The sequence below is a fragment of the Sarcophilus harrisii genome, chromosome 3, assembly GCF_902635505.1.
Source record: "Sarcophilus harrisii chromosome 3, mSarHar1.11, whole genome shotgun sequence".
NCBI classification, from domain to species: Eukaryota; Metazoa; Chordata; class Mammalia; order Dasyuromorphia; family Dasyuridae; genus Sarcophilus; species Sarcophilus harrisii.
In genome coordinates, this window is record NC_045428.1 from 522,804,605 (window position 1) to 522,810,634 (window position 6,030).

General features: G+C 38.1%; 1 pseudogene; it reads right to left on the reverse strand.

Moving 5' to 3' along the window:
- Nucleotides 1-686: 686 nt before the first annotated feature.
- LOC100932780 lies at nucleotides 687-4,771 on the reverse strand (annotated as a pseudogene).
- Nucleotides 4,772-6,030: the final 1,259 nt, after the last annotated feature.

Genomic DNA, 6,030 nt, shown 5'->3' on the forward strand with positions numbered 1-6,030 from the left:
ATGGACTGGCACACAACATCTGCCTTTGGACTCTAAATCATTGCTGAGTTTGAAGAAAAGGTGCCTGACTGCAATTCCTTAGGATTTCATGCTCCATGCTGTCCTGATCTGACAGAAACCCAAGGGATACCCCTGGACAACATACTAACCCCTTCACCTGCTCCTTAGTCATCCCGCTAACCACAGCTGCAAATTCATGTCAGGGATGTCTGTCCCTGAATGCTTCTAGCCTATATAAAGGCTAGAATTAAGACAGATGAAGACCTTGTCTTTAATATTTATGAGAAGAAAATGAGAGAATTTTCTTGGTGAATGGGAGCTGTCCCCAAAGGCTATTTCTATTCTGTTGGAAGGGATTTCCTACAGCAAGGAGACAGATAAGCAAATTCAAAGGAATCACAAGAAGGAGAGAGAACCAAAACATAATGGGATTGTGGGGAGAATTGGATCAGGAATAGCATATACTATACTATACTAGACCTGAATGTTCTTACTTCATGATTCCAGTTCCTCTCTTCAAGTCAGGCTTTTGAGGGAAACTCAAATTTCTTTTCTTTTCTTTCTCAAAAGACTTTTATTATTTTCAATTGGTTGTGGGAACAAAAGTTACTCAGTGTATTTAAAGTTATAGGAATGTTTCCCTTTTCACTATTCCTTGTTTTGGTTTGGAATCACCAGCAGATATCTTAGACTTGAGACACCACCTCCCTGATGGCTTGAAAAATGGCATCCTTGTCAGTGCCAAAGATCTTCAGCAGTTCTGCAGGCTTGCTATTTCTCAGGAAGATGGGCACCTCCAAGTGAGTGATGTTGATGCCAGATTCACCCACTACAGCAGTAGCCACAGCCTCCTCTATGCTACCTTCATAGTAATAATCCTCCACAGTCACATAGGCCATGGGTTGCACAAGTACTTTTAAGGATAGGTTTCTTATGCAGGGTCTTAATTGTAAAGGGATAAAGCACCTAAATATTGATATTTCCTTTCTTCAGCTGCTCTGTAACTGCCAAGGCTTCTTGTCGATTCACTCCAGTGCAATCACAGCGTTTCTGCCTCAGGTGAGCCAATAGTATTTCTCAAAGCCCCACCATCCTACAGGAAGTCACTTGGTCATCCTTGCTCTTCAGGATCACCTGGATGTTTTCATTGTTGTTGCAAATGATTTCATTTTCTGGATGTCTGGTCCTTATGAAACAGATGTCCTTTGTGTTGGCAACTAATTCCACTGCTTTCTCAGTAGCCACAGTTTCCCTCAGGTAAAAAACTGTCCCATTGGCAATACTCTGGAACATGGCAAAGTCATCAAAGGACATCTGGGAAGGACCATCTTCACTGATGGATGCCTTGCAGTGCAATCCATATAAGTTGATGTTGCTCTCAGAAATGGTGGGCATGTAGATCTGGTTAAAGGCTTGGTGAAGAAGGCAGCAAAAGTGCTGCAGAAGGGTACACTCCTGTCCTATGTAGCACAGTCCACAGTGATGCTCACCATGTTTTGTTATGCAGTGAAACATTCAATGAAACAATCAGGGTGCTCTTTATTGAATAGCTCTGAAAAGGTGGAATTCTTGGTGTCCCTATCCAGGGCAATCTCTCAATCACCGATTTGCCCTAGTTTGGCCACCATAATGCCATCATCTTTGTAAGAGATTAGTCTTCAAATTTGCAATTCGGGGGAGATGCCATCCAGATGAAAACTCAACTTTCTAACCAGAAATGGGGTTTAAAAATAGCAAGCAACATATTTTTCAAGAAGCTAAAAAATCCATGTATTTCATGTACAGATTTCAAAAATTTCTGACCTGGTATAAACTTAGTAATAGCTATTTAGAAAATGCCTTGAATTTACTTTGTTCTTTTTGAGGAAGAGAAACTTGACGTTCTTGCAAATCCCCTTGTACTTACTCCAAATGAAACATTCAAGGTCCAAAGAATTCATTATCTAACAAAGTAGTATATTTTTTTTTTTGCTTCCTAAAACCAAGGATGAGAACACAGCTTTGAAAATTGTTTGAATGCCAATTGTACATTTGCCTAAAAGATTATTTTATGAATAACTCACACAAAGTAAGCACTCACATGTATGTCAGAAGAAATGATACAAGGATATTCTTAATGTCTCTCTGAAGAACTTTGGTGAAGGTTCTGTACCCTATGAGCAAAGTAGAATTATGGTAGCTCAAAAGAAATGTTAGATACACAAATTTAGAGACATCTCCATCCCAAATATTCATATGTGCCTGATCTGTGGTACTGCCTTCCAAAGTCATATTGGTTTAATTAGTCACAATCAGACATACTGTACCTTGACTTCAATATAATGATGCCATTTTGGGACTTTTCAAGTGCAAAGAACAACAATGAATGAACAAATGAATGAATGATATACTTAAATATTAACTCCTTGTGGCATTTAAGGTCTTTCATTTTAATTTCTTACCCTTCCTATTTTTCAACTTATTTCTCTATACTATCCAATATAACTTCTCTACTATAGTCTGCTTTTATTTTGTAATTTTGTTTTTCAGTTGTTTCAATCATGTCCTACTCTTCATAACCCCATTTGGGGTTTTCTTGGCAAAGATGGTTTGCCTTTTTTTCTCTAGAGGATCCATTTTGTCAGGCAATCAAAAGCTAATTTTCCTAGAATTGCACAACTAGGAAATACTGGCTGGATTTGAACTCAGGTCTTCTTTACTTCAAACCCAGTATTCTATCCACTAAGCCCTTCACTGCCTTCTGAATCACCAATTTAGTTCCATCTTTTCATAAACATAACATTTTTCTCTGTCTCCTTTGTGCCTTCATTAAAATGATATCCTCTTTCCTATATAGATCCTTCTCCTCTGGTAAGAGAGGACTCTAATTCTATTTTCCCCTTTAAATCTTATAATTATTGGAAAGGGACCTCATATTTTACAGATGAGGAAACAGAATCCTATTGGGATCCCAAGACTGCATAGGTAAGAAGTGGAAGAGGAGGATTTATACCTAGATCCTTTGATTCTGCATTCAACATTCTTTCTACATTAATTTTTACTCATACTACTGAACTCCACATTGATTTTATTTTGGATTCCCTAATGCATTATTCTATAAAATTTTGTGCTACATGATGTATCATTTTATTTTATATGAATGTCAGTATTATATAATGGATAATAAGCTGCCTTTGCAGTCAGGAGGAATGGGATTAAAGTCCCATTTTGGACATTTATTGGCTCTGTGATCTTAGCTAGGCAAGATATATAACCTCAGTGATCCTAGATACTTTCCTAAGACAAGTTGCTTACTAGGTGCAAATTGGTGGAGGAAATTTCCTCATTGGAAGTTCACTGTTAAAAATAATCAGAAATCTGTTCAGTTTTATGATCTTGTACTGTGTACTAATGACTTCATTATTGTGTTATGTATAATTATTCTATTTATTAATGATTACATATTGGGCTCATTTTTACAATTTTTTCCATACTAAATTATATGCTCATTCAGAGGGGAGCCAGTACCTAATTGAACTTTAAAATCTTCCTCACACCCTTTATTTACTATTCTAGGGTACCTAGCATTTATATAAAAATAGCTTGGCTGAATATAGGGGGTAGCTATTTTATTGTGCAGCTGTAGCTATTTTGTGGGTGTGAGTTTTATTTTGGGGTGTTTAGTGAGTGGCCCCTTACACTCTTGTTAATAGTCTCCATCACAGCGTTTCTGCCTCAGCTGAGCCAATAGTATTTCTCAAAGCCCCACCATCCTACAGGAAGTAAACATGCTTGGGCCTACGGCTATGTTTTTCAGAAATCAGATAGCTGGCTAATCGACATCAGCTGGGCTAAGCACATTTTCAGCAGGCATGTATGCTGGAAAGTACTACTGTATTACTTTCATTTTAAAACTTAAAAAAAACATTGGAAATGAAACAAAGCTAGGGCAAAGTATTAGAATGTGTTAGCCCTTAGTGACATTAAGGGGGCAGAATAGTAAATGGAATTAAAGCATAGGATAGGTAAAATTCTCTTGATCTTTGGTAGAGCCCAGGGGTTTATGCGATTGTATATACATATAATATACACACACACACACATATATATATATATATATATATATGCATGTCCATATATGCATATTTTTTTCTTTTTTAATAGTATATTATTTTCCCAAATAGTTTATTTTTTTAAACATTCATTTTTGTAAAACTTTGTAAACACACATATATTACACAAATACTTTGGGATTATAAAAAAATAATCTTTTAAACACCATGGTTTTTTATCCACATTATTAAAAACTTTATTTAAAAATTAGAATGCCATAGAAATCACAGAAAGTATTTTATAAGCTTTATGCATTTCTCCAACACTTTTGGTGGCATTCTCAAGAGAGGCTGCCAAATTTCCCAGATAGCTGGGGGACAACAGAAATTAATTTGTCCTATATAGTCCCTGGGAAACCATTTACCACCGTGTCTTGAGTTGTTTAAGTTGCCTTTAGTCTCTCACACCTTCCTTTAGGAATCCTGGAGGAATGAGCAGTTTTGTGAATTTTGGCTAGTTTCAATTAAGGATAGCCTCCCTTTGCCCCTCCATTCCAAACCAAGCCACAGATGGACTCCCTTCTAGTCTACCATGTCGAGAAATACTGAGCCTTGGGGGCTGAAAGAGCCACTGACAATAAGCACACCTCTGCTTCATTCCTCCTCCTCTTTGGTTCTTCTATTTACCCAGGGAGGATCTGGCAACCTCCACCCTGCAAACTGGATGGATTCCCCGCCATGCCGGGTACAATTTCCAGGAGCACCATCCCTGCCCTGGAAAAGCACACAAAGGGCAGATTACCTCACAGACCACTGGGGAAATTCCCCATTACCCTGCGGGCAGGCTGACCCTTTAAATAGCATTCATCTGGGATTAGGGCCTCCCCCCCAACCTTCCTTTAAACACACTTTCCTTTTACATAGGGGACAGTAATTGTTGTACAAAGCAGTTTTATTTTATCTTTTGGTTGAATAAATATTGGATTTTCCTTCTTATCCTACTGAAATAAAACTGATTAGCACTAAATCTTTGGTAGTAATGTGTTCTTTAGCCTCCAAACCTTACTAATATTTAAAAGTGTTCATTCAGATCTCAACCACATGGTCTTCTCTTTAGCCAGCTAACAGCTATCTCTGTGTTCCTCTCTTAATTGGGGTGAGATCAAGTTCATTCATAACTCTGTGACCCTAGGTAAGTCATTTATTCTCTGTCTACCTTAGTTTCTTCATCCTTTTCCTATTTTGTCTTCCCCTGGGTGTCTTCCTACTTAATAATAATTAGTTTTTAAAATTTTCAAACAATATGGTCCTTTATCTACAATATTGTTAATTAAAAATTAAAATACTATTGAAGTCGCATTTCATAAAACATTTTATAAGCTTTATGTGTTCCTTCAGCCGTTTAGGGCACATCTTCAAGGGAGACTGCAGATTTCCTAGATAACTGGAAACATCCCCTTCCTTCCTTCCTTCCTTCCTTCCTTCCTTCCTTCCTTCCTTCCTTCCTTCCTTCCTTCCTTCCTTCCTTCCTTCCTTCCTTCCTTCCTTCCTTCCCTTCCTTCCTTCCTTCCTTCCTTCCTTCCTTCCTTCCTTCCTTCCTTCCTTCCTTCCTTCCTTCCTTCCTTCCTTCCTTCCTTCCTTCCTTCCTGCTAAGGCAGATTGAGGTTGTAATTTCATGACGGTCCCAGATCTTTTTCAAGATAAATTGCTGAATATGTCTCCTATCATCAGCTGGATTGGCCACGTGTTCAGCTGCTTTTGATTGTTATAATAATGGAACCCACTGGAATGCATTACTGTTCAGACGTCTGTCTTTGTCCTATGGGCCCAGTTTAGGTATAAGGTGGTTTAGACTCCACAGCTTCTCTGTCTTGCCCTTGCAGGGTGGAATTGAGTGGATGCTCTGTCAGTGGCCTCCCAAGAAAATGGGTAATATTGGCTATCACCATGAAATAAATAACCTTTGGATCATGTTATCAGAAAAGAAAAGCTTGGACTG